The 22,852-nt window shown below is 40.6% G+C and overlaps 1 protein-coding gene and 1 long non-coding RNA gene across 8 annotated transcripts in view; both read left to right on the forward strand.

Moving 5' to 3' along the window:
• ROBO1 (roundabout guidance receptor 1) overlaps nt 1-22,852 on the forward strand; it is a 1,078,784-nt gene that overhangs the window by 489,764 nt on the left and 566,168 nt on the right. The gene's annotated exons all lie outside the window — the stretch shown is intronic.
• On the forward strand, nt 16,421-17,695 carry LOC103104085 (uncharacterized). The gene is made up of 3 exons (XR_471027.3): nt 16,421-16,679; nt 17,171-17,230; nt 17,539-17,695. It is a non-coding gene; the product is annotated as an uncharacterized LOC103104085 (long non-coding RNA).

A 22,852-nucleotide genomic window follows, 5' to 3' on the forward strand; every position in this document is an offset into this window, starting at 1 on the left:
AGGACCTGGGGTGGAGAAGGCCATGCCGCGCCGATGGGAAGGGCCTGGAATCCTCCGAGCAAGGCTTCCGGATGCGGATCATGACGTGCACGTGCAAGCAATCATCTAAGGAAAAGGCTGCAGAGCTGGGTTTGCTTTCCAGCCTCATATTCCCTTGAAGCCTTGAACGCTGGATTCAGGGACATATTCCTAATTGTTGTTGCTCTAGCTAGAACACGGTCATTGAAGACCTTCCTCCACTTAGGCATTTAAGTGCTTTCGAATAACTGTTTGCAAGAAAAGGGCTGACTTCCACATTTGCATGATGACTCAACTACTATTTTCAACCATTCAGTTCATCAGAGATGTGACCTATCATCAGTGACCTGCTTAGACTACAGATTCTGACAAGCCCTGAATGGCGCACTGCACTGCTGCAAGCTAACCCAGCAGAGCATCCAACAGAAACAAGTGTGCTGGCCCTCCAGGAATTTGTCAGGATCCCAAGCGCAGTCCCAACGGGCGCTGGTGTGGAGTCCGATCCGTGTGGGGCGGGGGCTCTCGTTCCGTGATGCCAGAGGAAGATGGGCCACGGCCAAATGCACACCGGAGCTCTGCCAATTTGTGCTCAGTGATTAGGAGATCGGGAATGGGCTCTGGGAGGAAGGAGGAGGAGCTGACTGTCCAAGGATCTAGACTTAGGAGAGAAAGAGGACGGATGTTCTGTACAGGAGCAACCCTCACGCCAAGTCAGCAGGTAGAGACACCTAACTGGCTTGGCTCTCTCTGTAATCAGTTTGAAGAGGCGGCTGTGAGCTGCCTCCCTCTTACACTCCGCGTGCATGCCTCAGCTCCATAACGAGTAACTTTCATTAGCAGGTGCTGCTATTTATTATGTGTTTGGTAGCCCACAGATATCCGTTCCTTTTACTTGCCACCCTCATTTATTAGCAATTAGACAGGACAGCACCACCCCCATGAGACAATTCTCTTCCGAGCCCCATTCAGTCCCACCTCCCTCTGCACGAATGGATTTCTGTGCAAATCAGCGAGGAGGGGATGATGGGTATTCCTTCGCCTCCATGCCAGCCCATCCAGTGACTGTGCAAGCCACTACTACTGATCCACTTGCCCAGAGTACCAATGATCTCAGCTGCGATTCTCCCAGGGGTTGAACTGGGAGATTGCTGTCTGAAATCAGCAAGCACAAAAACCCAGAACCCGTGTTGTGACAACACCCAGAGTAAGCCTTGATAATACACTTACTTTGTTTTTTGTTGCTTATTTGCTTCCTCCATTTAGATTTAGAAATTCTCTAAATGTAGCATTTGCTGGACTTTGCCACTTGAACTCATGATGCTTTTACTTGCTTTCACTTCTAATTCATCTTTACAAGACTGTAAAGTTTTCTTCTTCTTTGGGGAGTCTCTAAGGCGGCTCAGAGCAATTACAGAAACTCAAGTGTGGGGTTTACCTGTGTACCACAAGCTATCCCATTATTTGAGTGTTTCCCCGACACCTTCAGCTGGAGCCTTTTGGGGTTGCTTAGCTAAAACAGTTTGTCTACAAACATAGGCTAAGCTAAGGGCAGATTATCCTTCAGAGAGTTCTCTACACTCTTCATGGATGATTCGAGGTCTATTTTTACTAGATTTTCTTTACTCCAACTATATTATGTTAGAGATCAGATCTAGGAACCGACATAAAAAAAGAGTGTTGGAACTAGTTGAGCAGTCTGCAAGTAGGAACATGTAGTAAATATCGATTGAGAATTTTGTTCAAATTCCTCTGTGGTCAGAAGTCAAAGAACTTGTATAAAAAGGAGGAGACATCAATATTGTGTCCACGAAGCAAGTACTTAGTGGAGCTGGCAGAGAAATATCAGTCTTACAGAATCGCAATAGAATTTCTCCTTTATGTTTTACATTTTAATATTGAAGGCTGGATGTGAAAGTTTGCCTCACTTTTTCCTCTTTTAGTGATCTGTTAACACTCACACTGTTGCTCAGTCTCTCAATGGGGAAATACACCCTGAACACCCCTTTCCTTCATATATTCTCTTTTAACTTGTGGCAGTTCATGATAGAATGATAGATAGGTGCTATTCCAATATCACTGGCCTCAGTTTAAGATTGGTTCTTTAAGGGGACTCTGTGACCCAGTAGCATTGTCTCACCAACAAACTGGGAATGTTTGTCTCCACATGTCACCTTAACCCCCTATTACCTCCCAACTCCAGAAACTAAGATTTGCCCTTAGGACAATATCCACTCTGCAGAGATCCACACCCAAATACACCCATAAAATTGCTGAGGATCCACACCCAAACGCATCCAAAGCTTTATGACTCACATAAGTGCTCTCTACCTCCTCTGGATTCCTCAGTTTTAAACCTTAATTTCCATGTTCTGGCCTCCACACATTATCTTTCTCATTCTCAGCATATTCCATCGCAAACATTGCAATAGAGACCAATGTACTAAACATGTATATTCCATAATTACCAGTTTCAGAAAATAGAACAGCTGCAAGCCTTCTTGGACTGAAGCTTAGAATTATTCCTCTTTCGGAAACATTTATTTGCCTTCTGACCCACCACGATTGCATGAAGCGAACATGAAGAGTGGCAGCTCTCAGCATTAAGAACAGCAATCTGGCAGAGGTGGAAGGGAAAATGCAAATGCTAGTCTTCTTTTTCAGGATGTCCTAATACCAGCACAGTGACTGAAAAAGAATCAGTCAAACTAGCTCCATTATTAAAGACCCTCTGATAAACCGGCTCCCCCACACCTTCAGCTGGAGCCTCTTTGGGTTGCTTGTATACAAACATAGGCTAAGCTAAGTGAACATTATCCTCCGGGAGTTCTCTACACTCTTCACGCATGAGTGACTAGTACAGCCATTTTTCTTCTTACCCCACATTGCTTAAGGAAGCCTTTATCTAGAGATGGGTTGGGCAGAAAAGATAGACTAATGAGACAGAATGTAGAGGATGATGATACATGGAAAATGTCCCTGGTCCTAACTAGCACAGCGGAGGGTTGTTAAGGAGTCATCTGTAATTGTAAAGTCAACAACGTCTAGAATTGTGTCTCGAATCGCTGGAAATAGTCCAGTTTGGTCAGCACAAGCTTCTAGACATGCACACGTACTCAAAAGCACACACACACACACACACACACACACACACACACACACACACACACACCCAGCATTCATTTGTAAATCTTTCCCAGTTTGGAGCCTCGTAATCGTGTTTGGCAGGTGTGTGTTTTTCTTAGTGAGAGAGAAAACTTTCTTTTCTTTTTCATTGTTACATGCCGGTCTAGATTTTCACTGTTCTCTACTTCTCTAGGAACTCACTCAATCATGTTGGCTTGTATCAAATGCAGAAATGTGAAGAGAAAGCAAAGTAAGAAATTCCACTTCAAAAGTCCCAAGTTCTAGAACCATAAAGTGATACCTGGAAAGAAACTTAGAGTTTGGTGTGCCGGGTAGGGTACTATGTACTAGGGAGTCCAATATAAATGAGCAAAATGGTCTCTGTCTTCAAAGAGCATTCATTTTAGTAGGAGAAGACAATACATAAGAAGGAGCTAGAAAGGACAACAAGCATAATTCTGAGAAGGGAGTAAATCAATGAAACAGAAGCCTGATTCTGGGCAAGACAAAATGAGAACTTAACCCAATAGACTGACATTCTGTCGGCATAGTCCAAGATTCTAGTAGGAAGAGTATAAAAATGATTGCTGGAGTACTAGTGAGATGGTATGAAAAAAGAATTTTAGAACCAGTTTAGGTGACTGGTTCAAGGTCACACGAGTGAGCAAGTGAGATCAATTTGTTGTTAAAATTTTCAAAGAAAAAATATTTGGAGAAAAATCTCGGGAAAGCCAGAATGTTCCCCATAACTTTAATTTTTCCAGCCTTAGTTCATTCTCCACATATCTGTGATATCTGTCTCAGTGCTAAAAAACACAGGAGCCATTCCTTTTAGTGGGAGGAAATGTATGCTAGAGGAATGTGCATTAATCATGTTAACAAGGTAAAGGGATTAGATTCATTTATTCAGAATACATTCTAATGCATTTTCTGAAACTGCAGAAAAGCACTACAGTTTTTATATCCAAACTTTTGTTAGAAAATGAATGGTTTTCCTAAACCTTGATAATGGTCATTACAGTCCAGATCATCAGTGGAACTATTTATTGACTGAGGATCTAAAATTCCTATGAAGAATCACTAATTATCCACTAAAACCACGTTTTGTGAGCGCATGCTGGCTGGCCTAACTTCTCTTCCCACTTGAAGCCCCAAAGACTACTTGAACTGCCGGGTATTGAGGAACTGTCGTTTGATATTTCGCATTTGATGATGCGAATGTAGCTCGAGAGCTCGCCAATTCAAAAGCTAGCTTCTCCTGGAATGGGAGTCTCTAAGTGAGGTACAGGGACGCCTGGGCTCTCCAGCACCGCATTAATCACAGTTAAAACCCCTGTAATCTTCCTGATCCCTTTGCCCAAACAGCTGTAACCTGGTTTATTTCATCTTCTCACTGTGACGACACTGTATATCTGCAAAGCAAACAGTGAGCGCTTTCCTGGCCGCTCTTATATACACTGCCCTGAACTCATTAGACTGCAGTATGTGAATACGTGTTCTATGGAATTTCTAAGTAATGAGAGAATCGCCTTAATCACTGGGGATGGCATGTCTGTTAACGAATGATTTGGCCTGTAATATTTTCAAAGAGCCAACGAGAAATCTCTCAAACGGTCCTGTTTGCTACCATGAGAACGTGCTTCCCCTTTCCTTTAATTAACAAAGAACTGAGTGCCTTCCTCTTGAAACAGGCATTCACAATGATCCCAGGGCTGCACAAAGCAACAGCCCAAAGGTACTCACTAAAGGCATCCTGTGAGGCAAACCCCCAGGGCTCCCAAATGCCGCAAACGTCACCTTCAGCCCTGCAGATTCAGGGTTTCTCTTTTCCTACCAAAGTTCTTTCAAAGTTGTCCTTCTGCTCCAAGGCTGTAGTCAATGTACTGTATGCATTGTCTCTGGAACCCTGGTAAAATGATGTTCCTTTACAGCAATATGCCATAATGACTTGATCGGTCCCCAGAAGGGTTTCAGTTCCCAGTTTCAGACTGCTCTGAAAAGAACTGCTATACGGATTTTTGTGTACAAAGAACCTCTTTTGTCATTTTAGGACACGAGACTAAAACGATATTGCTGCGTCCAAAGACATGCACCACTTCGTAATTTGAGGGCCAATTTCTACAGTCTTTGACAATTCCTGGGTCTTTCCACTCTGTTGATGTGACTGCTTTCCCCAGCCCTCATCTTCCTTTTCTGCTGATTTTTTCCAGTCTGGAAATAATGACATAAGTAGTTTGAGAGTTGCTTTATTTTTTATTTTTATAGCCATTAGCTATTTGGAGCATTTTTCACATGGCAATTGATGCTTGAATTGGTCCTTTAAGGGACTGTTAACACAGTAGTTTCAGCTGCTTTCTTTCATCATTTCCACTAGATTAGACGGATTTGTAGAAAACATCCATTTTGTGCATTCAGAATTTCTTTTTTCCTTAGATGATCCTCTCTATCTCATTTCATCATGGACTCTTCCCTTGTCCATTGAGCTTCCTCAGTCCTCTGCTTTGTTTATAATGTGTTCTTTAGTTATCTCTTGGTCCTGTGTGCCTTTGGCGCTCATCTGAGTGCGAGCTGTGAACCTGCCAGACCACGTCCAGGTTCCCGGGAATTGTTGTCGAGTACCAAGCCTGGCCTTCTCTACCAGGGTCTTTGGCTTCACGAAACACTTTGCTATTACATTTGGGTATCTATGTCGGCTAGCTAAGCTTTTACTAATCAGTATCTCTAGTTTTTAGCAGTGTTAAATTGTTTTCATTCTTAACGTAGTATAGTTTGAGATCTCTTGTTGCCTCTTCATTTAAAGGATACACTTTCTCGTGGATCTGTGATGTAATAGCCTGACACAAATAAGAACACTGGAATAAGCGATTTCTTTACCTCCAAAAATGCTCTGGCTACCTTCCAAGCTCATTTCAAGGGCTCTGTGCCACCCAGGATGCCTGCCCTGACCTCTATAGGGAATGTTCTTCCCCCGGATGTCCTTTGGACATATTTGACAATGAATTGTCTATGTGTAGGTTTATCTTTATCTTTAAAAACAAGAACCATCTCATTTCCAAGTCTGTATCCCTAATACCTACTACCAGACTTAGTAAAAGCTTGCTGAATGACTTTAATTGAATTCATTGGATAGGATGAAGAAGGCACCATGGAGGATGGCAGAAACATTCATCCCTTCATATGTCCAGCTTCAAGTTTTTCTCCCGACTTTGGGTCAACGGTTTCATTTTTCCACGAACAATTCTCTCCTGCCAATAACGTTAACCTACAATGAGTGTGTGACCACTGTACAACTTCCCAAATGACTTGTAGTGCAAAAATATGCCTTTGGTTAAATATTTGTGACTATGGCTTTAAAGTCTCGACTAGTCCTAAAGTTCTATCGTTTCCACAACCAATCAAACAATCTCCACGTCATTTCCGCACATACTGTGGGGAAAGTATTGCACTAAGCTTTAAGAGGATGAACCAAAATTAAAAGAGGTCTTGCCTTTAAGGAGCTTACTTATGACGGAGAAGACCCATCTACAGACACAAGCCTATAGACATATACAAATTAAGAACGGGAAACTTGGAGTTCAAAGTCTCGAGCATCTAGAAGAATCCAGGAAAGCTCTGTGTCCAGAATGGTACCAAAGCTAAGTTTTGAGGGAAACAAGGGCATAAGGAAGAGGTACCAATGAAGAGTACGGCAAGCATGCATAGACCAGCAAGGAGGCTGGTACCTCTAGTTCATAGGAGGCAGGGAGGGGAGCAATGTTTAAGAAGCCCGGAAATACAGGTGCCTCATGAATAGATCTAAATGTCAGGCAGTTCACATTTGATCTTCACCTTAAGAAGGTGACCTGTGTAAGTGAAGAAATGAAGCCGTATATGAGAGGTGTTACAGAGAGAAAAATGCTAAAATTGGCAATCAGTTAGACGTGTTGTATAATAGATAAAGAGTCTGAAGATTACCTTGATAAGTGGAAGAATGCCTGTACCATCATTAGTAATGAGGAAGTGGATGATTCTTCAGCAAATTTATTTTACCTACTTAATTATATTGAAACAAAACACAGTCCTTAAACATAACTTTTTACTTGATCCTGTGGTCCTTTAATATATTCTTAGAATAACAGAAATGTCGTGCTTATTCCCTTTCAATCCCTTGGTATTGCTATTGTCGTATAATAATTATTCATAAAAGGTAAATAGCACCTTTGGGACCTTTTAGAAATGCCCGTTCCTCAATCAATAGTATCATTCTGAGAATCATCGAAATAATAACCAATTTGAAAGGTCTGTCGCCTCTCGTGGGGTCAGCAAAGACTGAGGTGTGCCCAGTTTCATCCACAGATCAGGCCAAATGGTAAAAAATGGTGGTCCAAATTGTTGCCACTAACTATAAGCTTTCAGACCACAGCGTGGTGGTCAACTTTGCATGTCCTGTTCACTTTCGAAGGAACAAGAGCCTTCCAGTTCATGCTGGTTTTACTCCTTAGACTCTATTCTAAAAATTATGCTTTGATTTCTTCACTTCTTTAAGTTCCTTTATGCTTCCGCCTTTTTGGCATAATGTGTTTTGTATGTAAAATGCATTGAGGGAAGTTATGTGGAGATCTAATTCTGGGCAAGATAAGGTGAATTCTCCCTCCCGAGAGCACAGAGATCTAGGAGTTGGCTCTCTTCGGTGTTATTTATTATGTCCAAAGGAACACATACTCCAGTTGGATTTCTCAAACATAAAAATGCTAAAATTCCATGTGTTTCTTTGGGTGGCTCCATTACTGTTCATCTCCCTTGATTTTCTTTCTTCATAGACAATCTGATTATACATCAATTTAAAGAGTTTAAGAAGGAATCTAAATAAAATTATGTGCATTCTATTTCAAAACAGCTTACTGAATGAATATATTCATGTACACCCAAAGGTGACCTAAAATTCCACAATGACTTGTATGAGACCGAATATAGAAACTTAAAGAGGAAATGAATCCTTCAAGCTTTGTTTGTGGGAGTTGTTTTGATCTTGGTCTCTTTGCCAGAGTAAACACATCTGTAGCTCAGATTCCTTTGGATGTCAGGAAAGCAGCAGTCTCAAATTTTGTTAAAATACAGTGCTAATTGCATTTTAATCTGCCACGTATTCCTCTGAGATTTTGAAGACGTTTCAGATGTTTAGCAAAATCTTGATGCTTGTAGGAAACTCAATGAGATTGCCAATATGTATTAATCACACCAAATTCATGAAGTAGCAATGTGGTAGTGTTATCAGAGCTCTGACATTACTGAAATTAATTACACATAAAATGAAATTCAGACCAATTTGAGTTGTTCCCCACAGCTATCCCTTCCAGAATCCATCCAACGCAAAGAATCTCTTCTTCCTATATCCCTAGACCTCAACACACACATCTCCTCTTGATCTATAAAGGGTGGGAACCATCCATTAGTATTTGCACATTCAGGGATTATTAGCATAAAGGTAAGAAAAATAGAATTAGTAAAGAGGAGCCAAGTATATTTTTAGAAAACATCTTTAAAACATTTGTGCACTTTTTTCTTGGATTTCAATTTTGTATTTATTGTAGCACTTTCCTGTTTTAGAAGCATGATCAAGGAAGTTAACTAACCTGCCGAAATGATTTTGTAGTCCCTTGCCGTTGACGTTGGATATTAGTAAATAACAAAGCAACCAGGTTCATGGCTAATCTCAGTTTTGTCATGGATTTTATACAAATTATATTAAATATTTCCTTTAAATGTAAGAATCACTTAAAAGAGGTTTCCAGACAGATAGAGCCCTATAAGGCTGTACACACACACACACACACACACACACACACACACACACACACACACACACACACACACACACACCCCTGACTATAGTTTGTCATACCAACGTACTAATGGTATATAGAAGAAAGGAGTGATGAGTGTCGACTGGGATTAATCAGGGAAAGCCTCCTGAGGGCTAGTAGATTTTGCCATGGATTTGCAAAGAAATGAGAGCTATAGAAAGCCAGATAATCAGGCAGCTCATGCAGGAGTGCCCAGGGTAAACCTAGCACCCTGAAAGCCCCAGAGGAGATTAGGAATACCAAAATCTGGCATAAGTGGGTCACCGCAGGCAAAGGAAGACATTATCTATATGCTCTCCAATATGGAGAGACAGAATGAAGCCAGAGAAAATAGATGGTGGGAATGAGTTCAGGTACAACTAACTCCTTTTTCCCCTAAGAAGATAAACCCTACTCTAATGTATGTAAACCGGAACATCCTTTCAAACTCCCTTTTAATTGGGAATATTCAAAGCACTTAATCTTGGACTGTTTGTTCTCAGAAGGACTCTATTTACATACTGGTGTCCAGAATCTTTGTTTTACTTATTTAGAAATGAATGACTCATGCTTTAAGATGTAACTTTTGTGGTTTTTATATGGAATTGTTTGTTCTTTTTTCCCTTTAACTTATTTGCACAATATTTATCTATTGTGAGAACATCACTCTTTGTTTACATTCTTTCTTCAAATTTGAGTGTCTGAATAATGGCTACGTTTTATTATGAATCATTGTGTATTTTTAAGTGGTCTTCCTTCTTATGACTCTTTGCTTGAACTCCTTTACAATGACCTCGTTAACATTTTAATATTCTAATTGTGTATTTGTCTTTCCATTGGATTACAAGCTCCCTGAGAACATGCACATAAAATCAGAGAATGACAGATTGGGACCATAAAAGTAGTTCGAGGTCAGCTGGTCATCTCTCATTTTTATAGATGAAGAAATTGCAGATCAGAGTATTGAAGTGATTTTTATCTTACCTCATCCTAGCACAGCAATTTGAAAATAATAGATGTTCAATGAGTGTTTGTAGAATAATAGTTGGATGCTATACTTTGCATCTCTCCTGTGAATCTGTCAATATCAAAAAGTATTTGGTGAGTGGATCGGAAGTCGATTAGATTCAACTCTTGTCACCATTCAGACTTTTAGCTGTTTTTCATTTTTTCTCATTTATGATTCAGACTAAGAATCATGTAAAAATGGAATGGGCAATTGATCTAAGGCTTGTTTTTCAGCTCAGTATGATTCAACCTTGCTGAAGTAGTTTGTCTTCCTTCTCAGAAACCTTGGGGAGAAAGGGAATTGGACCGTGCCTGGAAAGTCTAGGTAATTCTGAGAAGCGTAAGATCCCTACCATCATCTCGGTTTTCCCAGAAGGTTGTATCGTTATTTGGTTTTACCAAAAGTATAATGCTATGCATGATCATATGGTCAACTTTTGTCTGCCAGTGACTTGGGTTCAGGACTCTGGGTTGTAATCTTGATTAAGGAGTTAGGCTGGCATGCAACTCTCTTAATTCTGAGTGTGAATAAGAGGTTAAATATACCTATACAACATCCTTTGACTCTCGGAGGAAAATAAACAAAGTCATCACTCCCACTGCATAGTATGTTCCTTACAAATGGAATTTCCAAGTGTCATTGGTTGTATACTAGTTTGTCAATAGCTTCCTCCTAAAATGTAGTTCCTAGAATTAAAAAAGAAAATACTTTAGATGTAATGTGTCTTGCTTTAGCAAGATCATCATCTATGTAGGTCTAAACCCTGTGATTCTTTTTTCAGTTTATTTTTTCCACATTACACGTCTTTTTCTGAAATTTTGCAATCAGAGTTCTCTCTTCTCCCTCTCTAAGGCAGCAGGTAATATGATGTAGGTTACATATCAGTTGTCATGCAATACATATTTCCATGTTCATCATGCTGTAAAAGATGACACATATTGCTAATACAAGAAAAAAACTATGAAAGAGATGAAGTGAAAAATGGTTTGCTTCAATCTGCACTCAGATTCCATCAGTTCTGTCTGTGGTGGAGAGTTTATTTTTGTCTTGAATCTCTTAGAGCTGTGTTAGATCTTTGCATTGTGGATACAAGTTAAGTTATTTACCCTTGATCATCCTATATTATTGCTGTTATTGTATATAACATTGACCCTGTGATTCAGTGTGGACTATTATCTCATTAGCTTTGAGGAATGGCATGTAATACTGTTGACTTATAATGAGCCTGCAATACACTAAAAAGCCCAGATTATTTTTTCATTCATTAAAATTTTTAAATTACACATAGAAACAATTCTTTTTTAAACCCTTACCTTCCATCTTGGAGTCAATACTGTGCATTGGCCCCAAGGCAGAAGAGTGGTATGGGCTAGGCAATGGGGTCAAGTGACTTGCCCAGGGTCACACAGCTGGGAAGTGGCTGAGGCCACATTTGAACCTAGCACCTCCCGTCTGTAGGCCTGGCTCTCAATCCACTGAGCTACCCAGCTGCCCCCCATAGAAACAATTTGAGACAGCTATTTTCTAACATTTTGTTATTTAGATTCTCTTTCTCCCTTCCAAAAATAATAGTCTGATGTAGGTTATACCAATACTTTCATTCAATATGTATTTCTGTATTTCCTCTGTCCTGAATGAAGATAAATATCACATATACAATAAAATTCTGATTAAGGAAATAAAATTAAGGATGGCATGCTTTGATCTCCAATCAGATTCTAACAGTTTCTTCTGTGGCTGTGGCTATCATTTTTTCCATGATGACTCAAACTCCAGATCTTTTTTTAGATGATTCTAGCCCTAATTCTTCTATCTTGTGCATGTAGAGCTGATATTTGAAATGGAATATAGTCATTGGTGAAGAAGAAGGATGTCTGGCACAGAGAAGTGATTTTTTTAATGTAGAAGATAACTCTCAATCTCAAAATTCCCTCCATTAATTAAAATCAACAACTAATCTATACATTTTGAGAGTTGCCTAGTGCATTAAGAGTTTTCTATGAGTGTTGGCACTTGGATGTAGATCATGATTATAGGGTCACCTACTATAACAATCTTCCTCTCAAAAAGGACTTTACTTAATTATTAAATTCTATCTTGTTACACCTTGCCCATGGTTCTAGTCTGTACATATCTACTATACAAAGTATTTCTACTTTGCAAACCAACTGTTTTTCCCAGGTGTGACAAGGAAATCACTTTAAAAGACTGATATATATTAATTTAAGGTCACCAAGGAATTCAGCTATGTAATTCCTAAATGAAAACTCAAGTCAGCAGTCAACCTTTTATGGAGTTTTTAATTACAAACAGGAGGAAGAAAAGTATTAGAGAGAGAGAAAGGGAGAGAGAGAGAGAGAGAGAGAGAGAGAGAGAGAGAGAGAGAGAGAGAGAGAGAGAGAGAGAGAGAGAGAGAGAGAGAGAGAGAGAGAAGGGAATAGGGCTTAAATACCCCCTCTGTTTAGGCTGGGCCAAAAGGCCCAAGCCCTTAGATAGCTGAGGCAAAGAAAAGAGATCAGTCCCTATCACTCACGTGACCAAAATGGAGAAACAGTCTCAGAGGCCTCCACCTCCAGCCTCCTTCAGAGCAAGACTTCTCAGAGCACAACCTCTCAGAGCAAAACCTCTCAAACTCCCCTTCAGTCCTCAGACCCTGCTATCTTTAAGGAAACCATCCAAGTTCCCTCCCCTCAGTTCTCACATCTACCAATCACTGTCCATGTCTTCCCTGTGCCAATGGTGGCTCTAGCTTAACCCAGGACCGCCCAGAGGTCTGTGGCTTTGCACATGTCTGTTGAAGGTCATATTCTCAAATAATTAAATCTTGATCTTTGCTGCAGCCCTACCTAAATCCTTTTACTCTGAGTAGGGTGGAGATTGTAATTTCCAAGACCTGGTTCTGTCATTCCAAGTATATCTATTGTATTAATTCTAAAATCAATCATGACTCAAAGAACTTCCTGTTCTATTCTTAAGCATAGGCCAAAGCCCTTTCCATTGTTTAGCAAAAGGTTTCTGTCCTAAAGTAGTCTTAGGTAGGGAGGAGAAGGACCCTCCCATGCCAAGGGGATTCACATTCCAATAGAGTTCTTACTATCAGTAGGAAATTTTTCAAGTATGAAATTTCCCAATGGGGAAATTTCCAACATTCATAAGTCTAAGAAATTTTAAGGTTTTCCCAGGTATACATCACTTTCACATCAAATGATAATGTTGTCTATGGCTTCATTTAGGTGATTAGTAAAAATGGTAAATGGCGTAGATTCCTAGGGCACTCTATTAGAGACTGCCCACCAAGAGGTAATATGATGAAATGGATTCTGTACTAAATTGGGTGTGTCAGGAAATCTAGGATTTGAATCCCACTTCAGGTAAATTGTGTGATTTTAAGCAAATCATTTCTCTTTCCTCCGTTTTAGTTTCTTCATCTGTTCAATAATAATAATGAAAGTACCTTTCAGGCCATAGGATCTAAGGACCTAGGGATTACTTTACATGTAACCCTCTAAGAGACCTGAGAGATTTTTTAGTCTAATACCTCCATTTGCTGATGAGAAAACAGGCCCACAGTGTGCCCAGTGTTCATACAGTTAATAAATAGCAGGCAGTTTTAAACTGACATTCTGGGATTACAAGGTTAATCATCTTTCTCCTATATAATCCTCCCTGGATTTTTGTGAGGCCTCTAAAGTGATATTTTAATGTCAATTTTAGTCATTAGATTGATATTGAATGGTATGGTCCATTTCTGTGAAGTCTGGACTACTTTTCTCTTTCTCGTTATATATCCCCAGTGCCTGGAAAATGGTAGACACTTTAAAACTATGTATTGAATTTGAAATTTATACCAATTCTTGAAAGGTAAAAAGCTCAAATCATTTCTCTGTTAGGCTCTCTGGAACTGGGTAGGCCTGTAGAATCCCCATTCTGTTACACTTGGGAGTGTTGTGTGTGTGTGTTTTGTTGTCTTCTGTTATCATTTTGAATGTTTTTGTTTATATGGGCATCATTTTCATGGATTTTTTTAAATGTACAAAGTAAAAGTCTTTTCTGAGTCCTGAGTAGTTCAGGATGGGGGTGAGAGGTTTTGGTTTCGTTCTGAGAATATCATGTATAAATTCCAAAGTATCAGACATTACAGCATTAAGTACAATGATAGAAATATTCTTATTACTAGGGCAATTGTCCAATTAGACTACAGAAGATACTGCCTCTTAAACTCAAAGTCGCTTCAAAGAAGCATTACTTACCATGGTTGATTGTGAGAGGTTTCTGCATTGCAAAACTTTAAAGAGATTTATTCTCTCTTCCTTCTATGAAGAGTAACTCTTAGAAACACATTAAACATTTGACTATTTCATCGCAAATGCTTTGGAAGACTTACTTACGGGATTAAGAGGCAGAAGTGTTACATAAAGGGCTCTAAAAGCAAGAGACAGACAGACAGGCACAGGAAAATCCCATAGATTTCACCCAAATGGAGCTGTCTTATGCCTTGCTGATTATAATCAAAGAATGGGGAAATGAAGAAACGGAATTCTGTAAAATAAGAAAGTAGTTAGGGAAAGGTTGCATGCTTTTTTGTGGTGATGAAGGGAGTTAATCAAAGGCAGGCATCGCCTAGAATGATGATAAACAGCTAAAAGACAGAGGAAAGAATTTGCTAAGAATATGCTGAGGTACAATTTGAAGCCCTGAGAGAGCTTCAGATCCATAACCTGTCCGGAAGCAATGAGAAATGGGATGAGTCTTCTTGAGACGTGTGCACAGTGCTAGAGGGTAGCAGAGCAGAAGTCAGTGAGAAACTCTACTACCTCAAGTGGAACATTTGTCACACTCCTTTACCACCATGTGAAAATCTAGTCTCCCTAAATGGAAATTCATGGAATAATAACAAAGAAAGATGGGAGATATTTCAGTTCCTAAGAAATGGTATGAAACCCAATTCAGGCCATAATACGTTATTATATATCAGGATATCCTCATCCAGTACTCCATTGATTCAATTCACACTGGTTTGGGAGTAATTGCTGATTTCTCTTCCTATGTAAGTTTTTGCAGTTAAAATGTCAATATAATCTTTAATATTCATTTTCTGACATTTTGTGATCCGTGTTCTCTCCCTCCTTCCTGACCCCTCCCCTTCTCTAAAATGATAGGTAATATGATCCAGGTTGAACATGTGTTATCATACAATATATATTTTCACATTCATCACATTGTAAGGAAAGACACATAGTGTTAGATAGAGAAAATTTCAAAGACAAATCGTGAGGATTGGTATGCTTCAGTCTGTATTCCGACTCCATCAGTTCATTCTATGGCAATGGATAGCCTTTTTCAACATGAATCGCTGGAGTATTCCCGGCTTCTTGCATTGCCAGGGACTAAGCCTTCCTCAGCTGCCCATCATATGTTCCTGAGAGTACCACAGTGCTCTCCTGGTTGTTCTCACTTCGCTTTGGTATCAGTGATTTTTGTCCCTCCAAGACCAGGCAACAATTCTCAGGAATGTCCAACCTTATCACCAAGAAGCCTCAAACATGGCAGCTTGGAGTGGAGCGAGTTCATAATAGTCTTCTAAGAAGGTGCTACCAGGACTCATTGGATAGTTTTACTGAGCTCTTCAAAGCATTATTGATTCTGTTCCTACTCAGGGTGCAGGTAGGAATCGGGGCAGCTCAGGAATTTCTTTTTTAGGTGGAACTTCAAGAAGGCCTGATTGGTTTTTGACCTCTGAGTTCACTAAGAGCGAGGCTCCAATCAAGTAGGAAGCTAGCCTGGAAGCTTTGAGGTATAGAAATTCTAGTGTGTGGGGATAGACAGGGAAGGAAGCAGAATAGGCTAAAGCAAAAAAGGGAGTAGAGCTAGGACATTGCCAAGGTCTCGTGAATAGCTTTGTGGGCAAAGAAAGACAAGGTTTGAAAAAGAAAAAAAAATGTGTTGTACTTAATTGATTGTTTTAGTAGTAAAACAAATGGCTTACTCTGTGGGTGCCCAGGACAATCCTCTTACATAGCGATTTACATAGCGTTGCTCAGTCTGCTTCAGCAAAGGGAGTTTCCACAGTACAGAGGGAGTTAGTTCCCCCTCAGTGAAGAAATCATAAGTCAGAAGAACAAAACATGGAAGAAAGTGAATTAAGAAGACATGAAGTGCTTCAGGTTTAAGCTAGTAAACCCCAATGCCTCAATGTCTCCACATAGTGCGGATACTTGGCAAGTATGGTTCACTGTCGTCGGGTGTTTTGTCAGGACGCTCAGGCGGAGCTGACTGAAGACAGTTACACCCCGTCGGGTGAATATCAAAGAGAATCAGGCACATTTTCAAAAAGAATCCCATAAAAGCAACTGTTTCGATTTGCGCGTAGCTGTAGTCATCAGCATTGTCACTGCTAGTCAAAGAGCCGGACCCAGAAGAGTGTTTGAGCTTCTATTTGTTTTATATCAAGTGACGACAGCGAGCTGGAAGACTTGTGTTCCTGCCCTGTATCACTAACAGCGGAAGACTGCTTGGGCTGAAATTTGAAATCCATGCTTAAATGCATTAGCCGTTCTCAGGCACTGTGGAATGTTTGGGATTCCTTGGGGCAACTATAGCAACCACCACCCACCGAGGAGAAAATGGATCCACGCGTCAGTATACAGTAGCTGCACAAATCCTGCCTATCTTTTGAGCTCCAGTCTAGCTCCTTGGATTCTGAGTAGGTCAGGCAGTGACTCTTTACGGGTTCCTCAACGTATGTGGGGCTCCTCTTTGCCTTTTAGCAGTCTTCTGTCCTAAGTCAGATATCCTTTACCCCAAACTTCTCAAGGCAAATGACCGTAGATACAAGTCACAGCCACTTGAGCTTCTACTCCCCGCCATTTTTGTTCTGATTCATCTGCACCGTGTATATATCACTGGCACTCAAAGGGGGCCAAACCGATGTGTCTAACAAGCTTTGAGAAAAGAGCGCAGAGCAGCCAGATGTGCGTGCCAGTTGATTCCGACAGTTAAGGTCCTAAGCATCAGAAGGAAAGGGGCGTTCAGAGAATTGTTCCCTAACTTATCATGATCTATCCTTCTTGTGGGTGGTTTTCCCTTTTCCCTTGGGATCAGAATGTAGCACTCTCACCAATAAAATTTTAACAGAACATTCTATAAGGCTTTCTACAGTAACAGTACAATGAAAATCTTTTTCTTTCCTAACTCCCAGGTCAAACATGAACTATGGATGTGCGTATACATACATAACGGATAACGCAACAACCCCTCAGTGAGTGGTAGTCTCTATGGGTTTTCCTTGCACGTTATTTGGCCAGTAGTAGAGAAGTTCCTGGAGGGCAGGGACTATTTTTTGTGCTTTTTGTCATTGTTGGCCTTTCCCCCTCTCTTTGCATCTCCTTCCCTTAGCAAAGTACCTACCAAATAGTACTTTTAAAGTACTTGTTGACTCACTGACAGTCTAGCTCTGGCTCCAATATTGTAGCTCAGTTGCTTTCAGGTGTGTCCAACTCTGTGACTTCTTTGGGGCTTTTCTTGACAAAAATATTGACATGGTTTAACCTTCCATTCATCTTACAGATGAGAAAAATGAGCCAAATGGAGTTCAACAACTCGCCCAGGGTCACATAACAATGATTAAGTGTGAAGTCTGAAAAATGTCTTTCTGGCTCCAAGCCTGGCATTCTAACCTATCTGCCCTTGGCTAAAATAAACAGATTTAAAACCACCTGAAAGATCTCCAGTGTCCTGAGGAGGTCAGGGGGACAGCGGTATCTAAATCTGAAAACACATTGAGATGATCGCACACACACACACACACACACACACACGCACACACACACCCTTGATCTTTTGGGATGACCCACAGTTTAGCTCAGTTCCTACCTACTATGACTCTCACCAAGTTCAGGTACAAAACCCTACTGGTCTGTGTCTCTTCAGGAATTCCAGACTAAGCTGAGGGCAGCACCAGTCCGGACTCCTGAACTCTTGTGCCTTGAGTTCCTGGGTTGGAGACTCCTTACTCTGCGGGTGTAATTGAAAAAGAAAAAGAGAATTATCTTTTAAAAGTGTAAAAGAAGCAAACTTCAGGCCTTCCCGGGAAGAGACCAACTGAGATTCTGATCTCGGTTGTTTTCAGGATGAAACCAATCCCAACTGCCCAGGACTTTATTACATCACATCATTACTGAGGGGCTACTCCCGCCTACGTGATACGTCAGCCCAGAATGTCTGTGCACGCTCCAACCTTACTGTCTTCCAAGAGCAGGTTTCTGCTCTCTTCCATACGTCATTTCATCTTTATTGCAATAGCATTTCTATTTTATCATGTGACTTTAGGCGATCTAGACATGCTTCACAACTCCATTACACTCTCCTTTCTTTTGGCAAACGTTGTTGCCTCTGGCAAACAGACAAGATTGCATTTTAAGTACATAGTTCATCCTCTAGTCAGAGACAGTCCACTGAGGTCTCATGAGGCATAAGCGGTATCTCTCCCTCGCTCCTCTAGCGTCAGACAGGGAAGCGAATTAGTCAAGGTGCCATGATCTTATGCAGCTCACACCACAATCCTCTGGGGTTCTTGGACCATGGGAGATGCAGAAAAACGTCCCCTCGTTCCTTATCAAAAGAACACTGGAAAGGTCTTTCACTGGCTCCCTCTGTGGAGTGTCATAGCAAAGAACGTCCCTCTGTATGGCGTAGAGCCACAGATGGACTTGCCCTAAGAAGGTGCGAGCTATTTGAATACAAAATCAAAGGATCCTGTGGACGTGAGACCCATTACTGCACATTTCCTGTTCTATTCAAAATCAGTTTTTATCCAGGATTCCAGAACACTTTGCAAAGTTTGCAGTTTCTTCAGTGGACCTGGCCTGTGGCTGGGTGACTTTACTCTAGAGAAGGTTTTGCTGATTTCTCTAGAGCGCCAAAAGAAAAACGCAGAAGAAGAAAGGCAGCTGTGGCCGGTCCAGGGTGCTTAGTACATGCAGTCGTAAGTGCTGACCAGGAAGCTCAAGAGCAGTGGGGCTGGGCACATCTCTTGAGTGACTGATTCTTGTACTCTCGACTTCCCAGAGTTTTTAGGGCAAAGTGAAAGCTTTAAACGCAAAAAGCAATGCAAGCTAAACACCTGACCTAATGACTGAATTAGCAACAAGTCACCAAAATCCCCCATACTTGAACATAGCCTAACCATATTTACCCACCTAACACGCTTGTGACATTGATTGTTTTGTCGCTTACTTATGTTTATGTCTTTTATGATTGGTTAAAATGAACAGTCTGGCATGTGACTGACTTCATTTTATGTTAGTGATAGACAAAAAGCATTTTGCTCCCATGATTCCATTTACCTGGAATGCCTCTTTTCTATTTCTGCTTGGCAAGTTTCAGTCCATCCCTTAAAGTTCGACTCAGATATAACCTCTTGATGATCGCAATCCACAATTGCCGTTCACTTTGGATCTCACTTGACCCTTGGTCTTGAAACTCACCATTTCACTTATCGTGGGGTTATAGTGATATGGATATGATATGATATGATTATATTATAGTGATATGTATATGATAACTATGTTATACAGCAGTATATAATAGCATCAAGCTATATGTTATTCTAGTATATTATGTTGGCATGCATATTACAGGTGTCTATGTTCTGACTTTTGCCCTCTCTGCAACTGTATTCAGTTGATCAATAGTCATGTTTTAGGAATCAATTATGGGCCAGATGGAGAACTAAGAGCTCCATTAGATCATGAACTTGATCATATTTCATGTAATACGCTTCATATGCCCAGTCCCTCAGACACGTGTAGTGGACACTGTTAAATGGTCAACTCTTGATGTTCAAAGTAACTGATTCCTTTCCTATCTACAAAAATGATTTTGTCCTACGTGGGTGAACATCTTTATGATAATATGCATTTCTTAGGCTTATTGCTTCTGTTTCCTTGTGTATTACATTAGCAGATGAGCGGGACAATGGATAGAGAACTATTCCTCTAGTTAGGAAAACTTCAGTTCCAATTCAGCCTCAATGGCAGTGGGTTGTTGATCAGGTCACTTAATTTATGCCTATGTGTCTATCATCTACCCCAAATGCAAATTAAGTCAAAGTGCAAGTAAGTGTTTGAGCCTCATTTTGAATTGAGGTCTTCCTGCCTCTAGACCCAGAATCCCATCTGCTGCGCCATCAATTTCCTTGGCTGGAGAGTTCCGGAATGCTCAGAAGAGTAGAGGACTGAGAAAACTTGCTTTCAGAGGACTGTGGACTTTGGGGCTCAAAAGCATTCAGTAGAGATGAGTGGAGTATTAGTAGCTTTTTAGCCCCATCCCAGGTTGATTACAGTTTTGTTAGAGGTCGTAGCTGTGTGATCTAGGAGACGCCACAGCCCTCCTCAGCCTTTCTTCAGCTGAGAAATGGGGCTAAGAATAACTCTAGGACTTCTCTTAAACCTTTCTGTGGGAATCCAAGTGTCTGTAAATGTCAGCTAATGTTGTGATTATAAACCTTCATCCCTTTCCTTGGGATGATGCCTTCCAGTATACATGAATCATTGTTCATCTACTCCCTTCTGACACCACAAATGACTCTACAAAAGAGAAATAAAAGTCCCCAAGGCTAACAGAAGGAGGTAATGAACTTGGTGATTCGATTAAAAACGAGGACACAGATGAGGTGAATGTTCTAAACGTACACTAGCCAGACGAGGAATCGCGTATATAATAAATATGTGGATGAACACAGCTGTTACTTAACAATGAAGTTTTGATTCTGGTCCTCTATTAGAAGAACAGTAGTACAGATTCAGGCCTCCAGAGTAACCTCTTGGATTCTGCTGGGGATAGTTTTATCTGCCTCACCAGCTCAAATGATTAGAACACTAACTGAACTCAGCTGAAGATTCAGAATGGTCTAAGAGCACGTTGTCGTCCTTGGAGCCATTCTAAGCAAGAGCCATCTCAGCCGACCTGAAATGCCACTCCAATTTAGAATGACTCCAATCACTTGTCATTCTATCATTTCTGCCCACCAAATTTGTACCCACCCTTTAAAGCAGCAGAAACATAGCCCTGTTGGCTGAATATTAATTGAGTAAATCACATTATATCTCTTTACTATATGTCACATGTTTTGTTAACACATTTCCCAACAACACTTTAATTTGGGCCAGAGGATCCAAGAGTCCCTGTCCCAAGTTTGGCACCTTTGCTTTGAAGAACAACTCAAGCACACTGCCTTGAAAACTACAGAACGCCTTCCCTAGTCCCCTTACGTGATCAGCCTTCACACCCATTAGCACTCCTGCATGGCTTTGTATGAGAGGATGGGCAATAAATATTTTTATAGCACTTACTCTACTTCAGGCAGGGGATTAGGCACTTGTAAGAATATTATCTCATTTGGTCCACACAGCAACCTTAATGGTAGGTATTATTACTATCACCATTTTGTAGAAGAGGAAACTGAGGTTACATGACTTAAGCTCACAGAGCTACTAAGTGTCTGAGGCCAGATTTTAATTTAGGCATTCCTGACTCTAGGTCCAGAGCTCTAACCATTGACCTCCAACTTCCCACATCATAATTATTTGCATCTACATCATGCCTCCCTCAGAGCTTACAAAATGAGGTCAGGTCTCATCAACCATTCTATTTCACCCCCCCCCCCCCAGTTCCTGACATATATTCTGTTGTTAATAAGTATTTAATAAAGTCTTACTGAATTGTCTTTTCCTGAAAGCATTATAAGGCAACCTTCGGAATTAGAATCTATACTAATAATCTAAAAGGAAAAACCTATGTTCCAATGCTGCCTCTGTCAGAGATCATAGGGAAGTTTCTAAAAGCTCTTGGGTTTTTTTGTTTGTTTGTTTAGAATATTTTTCCATGGCTTCATGATTCATGATTCCCCAATCTCTTCCTCTCTCCTCCCCCTCTCAAAGCCAACAAGCAGTTTGACTGGTTTTTATATAAATATATACATACATATATATATGTATACATATGCATATATATATATATCACTATCCAAAACCTATATCCATGTTATTCATATTTGCAATAGAGCAATTCTTTAACACCCTAATCAGATCCCTATCACACTCTGTGGTCGATCATGTATTTTGCTAATGCATTTCTAGTTCCACAGTTCTTTCTCTAGATGTGGATAACATTCTTTCCCCTAAATTCCTCTGGATTATCCTGGGTCACTACTGGCAGAAAAGCCCAGTACATTTGATTGTATCATAGTGTATCAGTCTCTGTGTACATTGTTCTCCTGGTTCTGCTCCTCTCACTCTGCATCACTTCCTGGAGGTCGTCGCAGTTCACATGGAATCCCTCCACTTCATCATTCCTTTGAGCACAATAGTATTCCATCACAAACATATACCACGATTTGTTCAGCCATTCCCCAATTGAAGGGCATCCCCTGATTTTCCAATTTTTTACCACCACAAAGAGCACAGCTATGAATATTCTTGTACATGTCTATTTCCTTATTATCCCTTTGGGGTACAAACCTGGCAGTCTATGGCTGTGTCAAAGGGCAGACAGTCTTTTATCGCCCTTTGTGCATAGTTCCAAATTGCCCTCCAGAATGGTTGGATCAGTTCACAACTCCACCAGCAGTGCATTAATGTCCAACTTTGCCACATCCCCTCCAATAGCTATTGCTTTCCTTTGCTGTCAGATTGGCCAGCCTGCTAGGTGTGTGAGGTGGTAGCTCAGAGTTGTTTTGATTTGCATTTCTCTAATCAGGAGGGATTTAGAACACTTTCATGTGCTTATTGATAGTTTTGATTTCTTCCTCTGAGAACTGCCTATTCATATCTGTGACCATTTGTTGGTTGGGGAATGAAAGCTCTTGTTCTTTATAAAGATG

This window comes from Monodelphis domestica, chromosome 8 (genome assembly GCF_027887165.1).
Source record: "Monodelphis domestica isolate mMonDom1 chromosome 8, mMonDom1.pri, whole genome shotgun sequence".
NCBI classification, from domain to species: Eukaryota; Metazoa; Chordata; class Mammalia; order Didelphimorphia; family Didelphidae; genus Monodelphis; species Monodelphis domestica.